The sequence below is a fragment of the Miscanthus floridulus genome, chromosome 15 (assembly GCF_019320115.1).
Source record: "Miscanthus floridulus cultivar M001 chromosome 15, ASM1932011v1, whole genome shotgun sequence".
NCBI classification, from domain to species: domain Eukaryota; kingdom Viridiplantae; phylum Streptophyta; class Magnoliopsida; order Poales; family Poaceae; genus Miscanthus; species Miscanthus floridulus.
In genome coordinates this window covers 63561362-63573256 of record NC_089594.1, presented here as the reverse complement: position 1 = coordinate 63573256, position 11895 = coordinate 63561362, and positions in this window count along the sequence as shown.

Genomic DNA, 11895 nt, shown 5'->3' with positions numbered 1-11895 from the left:
GTCCAAGTCAAGAAGGAGGTCCGAGGCTAATTCGGTTCGAGTCCCCGGGGTGGAGGCCCAAAGCAACTCAAGTTCGAGTGTGTCTCGGGTTCCAGGACCAGTCTACCTTAAATTGGTCACCCAGGACGCATCCGGACTCCGTTTTCGATGATCCACATATGGATGGAAAGCTAATTTGATAAGGAAGCCAATCCAAGTGGTCTCACATCAAAATATCTTCGGAATCAATGGGAATCGTCAAAACAAGTCAGTGTCCAAAATCTGCCAGGGTGCTACGACATCGTCTTTTGGTCCGTTGGACCGTGTATCGTGTTTGGGCCCATTAGAGGGTGCGTCTAGGGGGGTGACGCCCAAGACTCTATAAATAGCAGCCATCGCTCTCCTTAGGGTTTGGGTTTTGTTTAGTTCTTGATTTCCTCGTGAAACAGACGTCGTTTTGCTGCAACTATCGCCGCCAAGGCCGCTTGCTGTGAACCAGGGCCCTAGTTCTTGATCTTGTTCGCCTGTGGCGATTAGTCCTTTCGAATAAAGACTTGAACTCTTTCTCATTATCATAAGCCTCATATTTATTTGCAATTTTAGATTGTGTTTATCTCGTTCTTGCTTGTGTTCTCGATTCGCTTGCAGGAAAGCCTTCTCGGCGAGGTCAATCGCGTTCGCGTGGTTGATAACCAACGGAGCAGTGGTGTAACGGTTGCGGGGGTCCGAATCAGTCTTGGTTCGAAGCCTAGATCGTAAACGTCGAGTCTCCGCCAATCGATGCTATCATACCTTTCGGAAGATCGGGCCTAGTCTACATCACAAGCAGCTAACTCCACTAGAGCCAAAGCATTACATTATGTGGGATTACATAATAGGCGGGAAATGCAAGCACTACAATATGGGTACATATCTTCATGCGCAGAACAACTTTTAAGGGTCTAGCTTCAGACCATATTAGCTTCATTCCATGAGCAGGAGATGTGTCCACTTAGATCATGCTTCAGAGCTTGAGGAATCCTTCGGGAGGATGGCATGAGAGCAGGCACCATCCCCAGGCAGTGGCTGAGTGAGTGGGAGGATTGCTTCTCCATCAACTGACCCTGTCTCAGAAATTATCTGTGAGGCGTCCGTTGGGGGAGGCACGGGGGGCACGTCCACTATGGCCGCTTGGATTTTTTTCCATGGAAGCAACTAGGATTCCATCTAGTATGGGTCCCTCCCTCTCTTCCAAAGTGAGGGTCCTTCTCTTGGCCCTAGTGACAATCTAGTAATCCTTCAGCTGTTGAGTGTGTCGATCTTCGGCTTGCATGGAGGCTTCAATTGTTGTAGCCTCACGGCTATGCGCTGTAGTTGCTTGTGCCTTAGCCTTGGCAAGCTGCACTTCAAGGCTTCTGATCTGCTTCTCGGCCTCCTCTGCTCTACGAATGCACTTCCTCAAATCGGTGGTCTGCTATCATACTGCTCATCTAGGGAAAGCAAGTAGTCAGACATGAACACTGTAGTTGGGTCGTCTTCCCGTAATTCGGCCCCTTCGAGGGTCCTCATCCAAGCTACCAATACAGGGCTGCTCCTTACCAAAGGGGGGAAGAATCTCATGGGTGTACAACATATCTGCCTCTCATAAATCTGGCATAGGTACCTCAAATCCTTGTGAGCGGCAACTTGGTAAGTGTCCTCGAAACAAAACCCTATGGTAGACACCACCCATGGTATTGTGTCAGGAAAATCCTTACTTGCTTGACATAGACGATCACCTCGCACCGCTCTGTGCCATACTCATATTCCCTGCCAATATTCTAGGTGGTCCAAAATACCTAGCCTAGTCATGGTTGCATATAGAAGCTTTGGGAAACTAGGCGTGTTCAAGCAATAGCTAGTGGTCCAGCTCTTGTCCACCATCTGCAAGGAAAAGAAGGGGACGTGATGTCTCAAACATATAAGGAGAGGGTGAGATTTTTGTAAAAATGTTTATACCTTGGTCACCTTAATAAGGCCAACGGTGAAAGAGGAAGGGCGTTGTAGCGGGTGGATTCCATTATGGGAGCAGGCAAAGGGGGGAAGAGCAATGAGGCTCGATGGAAAGGTAATTCAGTTAGGTCATCCTTCGGAGCTTGAGGAATCCATCTCTCACCACCGCATTTTATAGCTGCCCGAATGCAACTCTGTCTCGTAACTCAAGGACCTTTGTAAGGAAAATGGACCCTAGGCCCATTTACTTTGGATTTTGGTGTTTGATGACCAACACAACCAAATTGGACTAATGAATGTGCAAGTAATTGTTTTATAGTTCAATAGGGTACAAGACGTGACTTGGATGAAGGCGACATGATGATCCCATGATCAACACCAAAAGCAAGACCCAAGAAGCACAAGAGAAGACCCAAGATATTAAGCAAAGTCCAAGAACGAAGATGGGAACCAAGCCAGACGCAAGATCACAAAGAAACGAGCTCGGCAGAGGTGACCGGACGCGGCCCTAGGAGGATCGGATGCTAAGCGAAGCAATGACCGGATGCATTGACTTCACTATTCATCGTCACCGCAACAACATAGTGAGGACCAAATGCAACAACTGTGGACGACCGGACGCGCCAGGCAGTGGCGTCCGATCGAGTCCAGAGAGGTTCTAGAGCGGCGCTAGCGCGACCGAACACGTCTGATCGAGTATGACTAGACTCGGACCAGAGTCCGATCAACGCGCGCTCTTCAATGGTCAGGATCACTAGACACATCCGGTCAGGATGATAGCAGCGTTCGGTCAGTAGTAGAAAGTTGGGCTTCGCCCCTAACGGCTACTTTCTCTATGGGGCTTATAAATAGACTCCCAACCGGCCATTTGACAAGTGGAGAGTTAAGGAAACATACAAATGGTGTTGATACACCATTTTAGTGATCTCCACTTGCATAGTGCTTAGTGATTCATTAGGTGATTAGCGTAGGTGCTTTGCGAAGTGCTTAGGTTGATTAGACCACAGCTTATGCGCTTGCTCTCGGTTTAGGCCTAGTGTTTAGTGAGGTTTGCGCACCTCTTACCACTTAGTGCTTGAGCACGCCATTGTTGTACATCGGAGGGGCTTGTAGCCTTACGACATCACACCAACCGCGTTTGTGGTGTGGCCACCACCATGTACCGAAGGGAACAAGGCCCGCGGTGATTCGGCCAGAAGCTTGATAGTGAAGACGGCGGGGAGCGGTTCGGGAGTGGCTTGCCGGAAGGCACACCGGAGACCCACTTGCACGTGGGGAAGGCCCGGGGCTATCCACGGAGTTATCTGACCAAGAGCTTGGACCTTGCGAGGGATTCCTTGCGAGGGGCTCCAATGAGGACTAGGGGGAAGCTTGCGCACTTCTCGATACCTCGGTAAAAATACCAGAGTCATCGACGGAAGTTTGCATATCTCTATCTTACTCTTTAGCTTCTGCATTTACATTGCAATCTTGGTTTGTACTTTACTTTCCTAGCTTAGTGATAGGCTAGTTGATAGGTTTGTAAACTAGGTTGCATAACTCCTTTTGCGGTAGAGATAGCAACACACTATCAAAACCGTAGTTGCACATTTAGATAGTTTATCATTTGCATAGGTTTTTGCTAAGGATAGAAAAATAGGTCTTAGTTTAGAGTTAGAGTTTTAAGTTGCCTAATTCACCCCCCCCCCCTTAGGCGTCATGGTCCCTTACAAGTGGTATTAAAGCCAGTTGGCTCAATTTGGGCCTTTGGCTTCACCGCCGTTGAGCCGACGCTATTTAGAGTGGTTGGGATGGATACCTCTAGGCCTCCGCACTTTGACGGCACTAACTTCCCCTACTATAAAGCTAAAATTACTTGTCACCTTGAGGTGGTAGATTTGTGTGTTTGGAGAGTCACTCGTGACGGGATGAAACCCATTAAGAATCCCGATAAACGCACAAAGAGTGAAGAAAAAGAAATTCATTTCAATGCTAGAACTAAAAATTGCTTGTTTGAATCTTTTAGCATGGATATGTTTAACCAAGTGTTCACTTTAAATATGGCACATGAAATTTGGTTAAAACTCCAAGAGCTCTATGACGGCACAACTAATGTCCATGAGCAAAAATATTGTCTAGCTAAACAAAATTATGATTCCTTTAAAATGAATGATGATGAGCTTGTTCGTGATATGTATTCTCGTTTGAATCTAATTATCAATGAGCTCCATTCAATAGGATTAACAAAGCTAGATGATACGGACATCATGAGGAAGATCATCTCTATGCTACCACAAAACAAATATGCAAGCATCATCACCATCCTTCACAACATAGAGGACTTGAGCACCATGACCCTAGCCATAGTCATTGGCAAGATAGTGGCATTTGAAATGTCACGCAAGATGGGTCAAGAAGAAGCCTCATCATCAAGCAAAGGCAAAGCTCTCACATGTAGTGAGAAAAAGAAGATGAAGGGCAAGCAAGTTGAGACAAGCTCAAGCTCAAGCTCCTCAAGTGAAGATGAAGAAGAAGATGAGGATGATGATGATGAAGAATCAAATGATGATGATCAATCTTACTCCTCCGCCTCCAACCTTGATGAAGAATCTATCAAGCTTATCAACAAGGTGGAGAAGATGATACAAAAACTCAATGTCAATGGTGTGCCCATCCAAATTCAAGATTTCATCTTCACCAATCAAAGAAATGAGCAACGAAAGAAAGGATGCTATGGATGCGGCGAGTTAGGGCACTTTGTGCAAGTTTGTCCAAACAAGACAACACCGAAGACAAAGAAGAAGGCATGCAAAGACAAAGCCCTCACATGAATAAGGTCATGGGACGAATCTTCAAGTGAAGAAGAAGACCACCACAAGAGGCGCAGGCACAAGCACTCATCATCAAGCACCTCACGTGTGTGCCTTATGGCATGAGGTAACAAAAAGCCTATCCCTAGTGATAGTGACAATGATAGTGATAGTGATGATGACCTACCTTCTTATGATGAAATTGTGCAACAAAATCTTAACTTTGCTAAAGTTTGCACTAGTCTACAAAAAAAGCTTGAAAAATTAAAAGAAAAACTAGATAGCTCACAACAAGCTTATGCTACTTTGCTTGAACAATATAAAACTTTTGCCAATCTTAATATGGAGCTATCTACTAAAATTGAGCAACTTGAGACTAGTGCAAACACAAATAATTGCACAATCAATGATGAGCAACTTGTAAAGAAAAATAAAAATTTAAAGGAAAAGTTAGCTAGCTCACAAGATGATTATAAAAGTTTGCTCGCTAAAATGGAAACCATGTGCAAACATTGTGATGAGCTAACTAATAAAGTTGCTAATCTTGAAGCCATCGGTACAACCCCCACTGAGGCACCTAAAAAGAGAGGTTCAATTTTTAACATGCCTAAAAAGGATGCCTCTACTTCTTGTAATGATTTTTGTTTAGACTCACCCTTTTGCAACCAAATTTGTGTTGAGAAAGTTGTTGTAGAAACATGCACACAAGAGGTCGCAATGGAGAATGAGCAACTCAAGCAAGAAGTGGCTCGCCTCACCAAGGACTTGACTCAAGTGAAAGGCAAGACGAAGCAAGCCCAACTTCATCAAGATAACACCGTCAAGGGAGTGAAGAAGCTTGATGAAGGATAAATCATGGTTTGCTATGTATGCCACAAGGAAGGCCACAAGTCCTATGAGTGCAAAGTGAAGAATGGGGGAGGAGAAAAGAAGAAAGAGAAAAACAAAAGGCAAACAAGCAAGCTCTCCAACACCTACATCAACAAGGTGGACAAGAAAGCCTCCACACCTTATCTCTCTTAAAGAAGAAGAATGACAAGGTGGTGGCAATCAAGGTGAACAAGCAAGCCAACAATGGGACCAAACACATTTGGGTGCAAAGGAGATTATTTCCAACATGAAGAGCACCAAGAAAGTTTGGGTCCCGAAAGGGTAGTGAGAAGTCCAATGGACTACGGGGAATTTGGAGACTTGGCATACTTTTGGTGCATTTCATGGGGTGCATCATGATGTAAAGATAATTTTCAAGTAGGTTAGTAAATACTATGGACCCAAGTTCCCCTTCCCATGTTAGGTAACGAGATTTAATTTCTTGCAATTTCAATTAGCATCTAGTTCCTTTTCATGCCTAGGTTTGCATTTGCATGTTTAATCTTTTGTCTTGCATACACTAGGTATATCTTATGGTAGGCTTGCTCAGTTTCACTCTTAACCCTTGGAGCAAACCTACATGGTTTAAATTGTTTAGGAGCATGGCACATAGCTTGTTTTACAATTGTTCATCTAATATGTGCCAAAGTCCAAATTGTAGATAATTTCTCCCGAATATCATTTTCGAAAATGATTCTCACATTCATGTGATGTCATCCTTCAAGTGGTATTTTTTATTCTAAAATCAATGTGCATGTCTCCTACAAGTATTCCATACTTGTGTGCACAAATTTAGGGGGAGGTTACTCTACAAGTTGGATGCTTTGAGACTAACACCTTTTCAAGCTTATCATGTGTGTAGTAGTCTCATTGCAAGGAAAATGGAGTCCCCAGAGTTAAGCATCATACTTCAAATATCCACCACCTATTGCAAGTAGTATAAATCAAATTGGTTTCCACATGTGGTATTTCTAAACCGATATCATCATGTTGATTTCACTTTGGTATTTATATGCTTCCTCCATGCATTATATAGATTAAACTCCCTTGAGCATTAATTTGCCAATTATGCATAAACTATATTCTCCATCATATGTATGCATATATTTAGTGGGAGCTTAGTCTATGTAATGTGAGAGTCAAATTTTGTGACCTATTCCACTCCACATACAAAGGATCACAAAGTTTGACCCTCCCTTGTGCTACTAATATCTTACTTTTCGGTGTTTGATTTCAAAGGGGGAGAATTTGTAGGACCAAAAGCAAGCCCAATCATAGCAATTTACAAGTGGTAATGGTAATAATTTACAAGTGGTAATGGTCCGAGAAAGGGAGGATAGTGGATTATGGAGTTAGGGGGAGGCTTAAATCTATAATGCCACATGGGGACATTTGCAAGGGCAAGATAAGTTTCCAAAGATGTTTACATGTGGTATGCATTAGCTTACATGTGGTATCTTTAGCTTACATGTGGTATCTTTTAGCATCATATAACCTTGCCCTTTGCATTGCATCCTAGCAAGTAAATAATTTTTAAATTCCAAAATTTTTATTATTTGCTTGTTTTGGTCGTGTTGTCATCAATCAACAAAAAAGGGGGAGATTGTAAGGAAAATGGACCCTAGGCCCATTTACTTTGGATTTTGGTGTTTGATGACCAACACAACCAAATTGGACTAATGAATTTGCAAGTAATTGTTTTGTAGTTCAATAGGGTACAAGATGTGACTTGGACGAAGGCGACATGATGATCCCACGATCAACACCATAAGCAAGACCCTAGAAGCACAAGAGAAGACCCAAGATATCAAGCAAAGTCCAAGCACGAAGATGGGAACTAAGCCGGACGCAAGATCACGAAGAAACGAGCTCGGCAGAGGTGACTGGACGTGGCCCTAGGAGGACAAGACGTGTCCGATCAGTTGCTCGGGAATAGCAGGCATCAGTAGCTATGACCAAACGCTGAGCGAAGCAGTGACCGGACACACGGACTTCACTGTTCATTGTCGCGGCAATAACTCAGTGAGGACCGGACGCAGCAACTATGGACGACCGGACGCGCCAGGCAGTGGCGTTCGATAGAATCCAGAGAGGTTCCAGAGCGGCACTAGCGCGATCGGACGTGTCCGATCGGGTGTGATCGGACTCAGACCAGAGTCCAATCATTGCACGTGCTCGAACGGTCAGGACGACCGAACGCATCTGGTCAGGACGACAGCAGCGTCCGGTCAGTAGCAGAAAGCTAGGTTTCGCCCCCAATGGCGACTTTCTCTATGGGGCTTATAAATAGAGCCCCCAACCGGCCATTTGACAAGTGGAGAGTTGAGGAAACATAACAAGGGTGTTGATACATCATTTTAGTGATCTCCACTTGCATAGTGCTTAGTGATTAATTAGGAGATTAGCGTAGGTGCTTTGCAAAGTGCTTAGGTTGATTAGACCACCGCTTATGCACTTGCTCTAGGTTTAGGCCTAGTGTTTAGTGAGGTTTGCACACCTCTTACCACTCGGTGCTTGCGCGCACCATTGTTGTACATCAGAGGGGCTTGTAGTCTTACTAGATCACACCAACCGCGTTTGTGGTGTGGCCGCCACTATGTACCAAAGGGAACAAGGCCCCCTCGGCGGTTCGGACGGAAGCTTGATAGTGAAGACGGCGGGGAGCGGTCCGAGAGAGGTTTGCCGGAAGGCACACCGAAGACCCACTTGCGTGTGGGGAAGGCCTAGGGCTATCCACGGAGTTACCCGACCGGGAGCTTGGCCCTTGCGAGGGATTCCTTGCGAGGGGCTACAACGAGGACTAGGGGGAAGCTTGCGCGCTTCTCGATACCTCGATAAAAATACCGGAGTCGTCGATGGGAGTTTGCATATCTCTATCTTACTCTTTAGCTTCCGCATTTACATTGCAATCTTGGTTTGTGCTTTACTTTCCTAGCTTAGTGATAGGCAAGTTGATAGGTTTGGAACCTAGGTTGCATAACTCCTTTTGCGGTAGAAATAGCAACACACTAGCAAAACCGTAGTTGCACATTTAGATAGTTTATCATTTGCATAGGTTTTTGCTAAGGACAGAAAAAGAAGCCTTAGTTTAGAGTTAGAGTTTTAAGTTGCCTAATTCACCCCCCTCTTAGGCGTCACGGTCCCTTACAACCTTATTTAATGTGGAGGCTATTGCATCGATGTGGGTGTCGTCATGAAGTGGGATGGGCGGTGGTGAGGTGACATATGTCGTAGTGGTTGTTGGGCACCTAAGGGGCACGCTCCATTAGTTACGAGCATGCACGGGCCTTTGGCTAGGCATTTAAGGGGTTATTCGTTCCCGTATTTCCATGTAGGGGAGGTAAGGCTAGCTGTTGTAGGTCCCTCTTATGAGGAACCACCATTGTTGTGCAATCCCATCATTGTCGCTCGGAACACTAAAGGTGTGACCATGAACTGTGCACCACGCCCAAGGTCACGAACTAACGCATGCATCTCTAGGTTGCCAACCCTTTTGACTGCGTACATTCTTTCATATGCCCTACTACCAAGAGTACGCTTGTGAAGACAACGTGACCTGTAGGCAAACTAGCATACAGTTACAAATATAAATGGGAATGAGGAACCTAGGAAGCGGGAGCATACAAAAATGAGAGGAAGACAATTCTGTCTTAAGGGTAACCCCAATAGAAGCATTAAAAACAATGGCCTCAATAAAAAGTCGACTTTGATGTATAAATGTTTGTTGTGTTCTGGTCCACACTAGGCTCATGCTATGGTTAATGAGAAAAAATATACTGGATTTGACCCCCCGTTGCATTGGGGATGGCCTAAGCATGCCTATGGTGAAGACACTGTCTGTTTTAGGGTATTAAGGGGCTCGTATGTTGATGGTCGCCCTATATAGGATAGGCCTGCTCGATGCTTCACGGGCACGCCTTTTATTGCCTGGTTGGAAAGGAGGGGACGACACGTCCTGTGGTCCATGGCCGCGCCTTTAATGGCCTGGGCGACAATGAGGTGACAACATGTTGATGGTGGTCTTGTAGATGTCCATATACCATTTATTTGTCCTCCTATTATGCTATTACATGTGTGTATGCTATGTTCGCCTGTGAAGCATATAGTTGGAAGCATTAAGTAGATTTGATGATGCGTGCGTGTATACAATGCCTAGTTTGGCAGCGCTACATTAACAGTGCTCTTAAAGCTAAACCTCCCTCCTCCGCTCCACCACACAGTCGACTCTTCCTACACCCTGGGCTGGTAGACCGAAGGTTTACAGGGCCATAAGCACTTTCCCCCTCACCACTCCAGTGCAACCTCCCTCACCTTCACCAGATCGGACTATATCTCCTAGATGTTGTCGATTAAACCGGTGGTAATCATGGGTGCCACTGGCACGGGCAAGACGAAGCTATCAATTGACATATCCAAGGCGATTGGTGGTGAAGTGATGAATACTGACAAGATGCAAATATATGCTTCTCTCGACATCGCAACTAACAAGATCCACCCAAGTGATCAAGGAGGTATTCCTCATCACTTATTTGGGGTTCTTTCATCAATTGCAGATGACTTGTCTGTACCTTCCTTTCGATCTATGGCAACAAGTATTGTGGAGTCTATTGCAAGATGGGGCAGGGTTCCAGTTCTAGTAGGTGGGTCAAACTCGTTCATGCGTGGATTTCTTTTCGACCAACTTGATCCGTCCCTTCGTAACCCTTTTACTATACCAAGGTATAAGCCAAATCTAAGGTTCGCTAGCTGTTTACTCTGGCTCCATGCCAATGAGTTGGTTCTTAATGACTATCTGAGTCGCCATATTGATGACATGGTTCGTGCTGGCTTAATCGAGGAATTAAAAGAGTATTTTAATACTACGTCGATTCAAAAGACTCGAAGCACACTGGGCAAGATAAGGCAATTGGTGTGCTAGAACTAAGAGAATATTTTTTTGGGGCGCATGAGTCTTTCTAATTCCATATATGAAATGAAAGCAAATACAAAAGCCCTTGCAAAAGCACAAACTGAGAAATTTGCCATATTGCTAGTGTTTGGGGTCTTAGATGCAACAAAATCCATGCATGCCCATCTAAGTGGAGGAGACCATATTATGGAGGACATAGCATGGGAATGCGATGTGAGGTCTATTGCAATTGATATTGTGAATAAGTTTTTACATAGCTAGTGCCCATGATGGGTGTCTGTATGAGTTCCTGTCAGTAATAAGTAAATAAATTTCAAATAGACCGCACTTTTAATATCTAAGAGTGCTAACATGGTGATTGTAATATGGAATATTATTTTACACCGTCTCGGACGTGTGTCATCATTCTATGTGGAACCCTTTTACGTGCTAGTACTTAAACCATATATATGGTAATGGTAATGCATTGGTATGGTTATATGCATATTAGCACCATGCCCTCCCATACTCGATTTAATCACCCCTAACTCATTCACGGACTTATCCAAATTTTGAGGCCATAGGGCCCATCCACAACGTGAATACGCGTGGCCCACTGACCTATCTAAAACTTCAGCACGGGCTAACCCTTCCCATTTTGTCATGACGCATCTCGCCCTCTCCTTCACTCCCCGACGTAAAGGTACTTCTGTTATTTATTTGACATATTACATTAGCTTTGTTCTAAATCAAATATTATGATCCTTTACCATCATTAAATATTTTTTTGTTTCACAATATATGAATTATATATTATGAAAGCATTTCTCATAGTGCATTTAAAAATATATTACATCCGCTGTATAATAATAAAATCAATTTCTAGAATCACCAAATAAATAGTGGCATGAAGCTATATAATTTTGATGGAGATCAATGGTTAAAAATATACAAATGTTTAACTAACAAAGCTAGGGGTGCATATACATACAGCTATGATTGGGTACTCTCGACCGTATCCAACATCTTTGGAAAAAAATTAGCACGTATACACATATATGGTATTTTAGAGCTAAATTCTTTTTTTATCCTGAAAAGACTCTAGACGTAAGATTCTACACTGCTGCCATCGTACTCATCAAAATAGCCCATAGACGGACGCGGCTTATTCCCATCCAGCCCAACAGCAACTCGCGAAGGCCTAGCGCGTCAGCGCATCACCAAATCCCACCGCATCCTTTCTCAAACGAACAGAAAACTACATCCCCACCGCCGCAATCCCGTCGTCGACCTCCCATCCCCAACACTGTTGTACGCCGAAGCGCCACTGCGCCCTGCGCCCGTGCGCCGGGAACCCTAGCGTCGCTCGGCTCCGGTGGTCCGATGGTCCTCCATCCG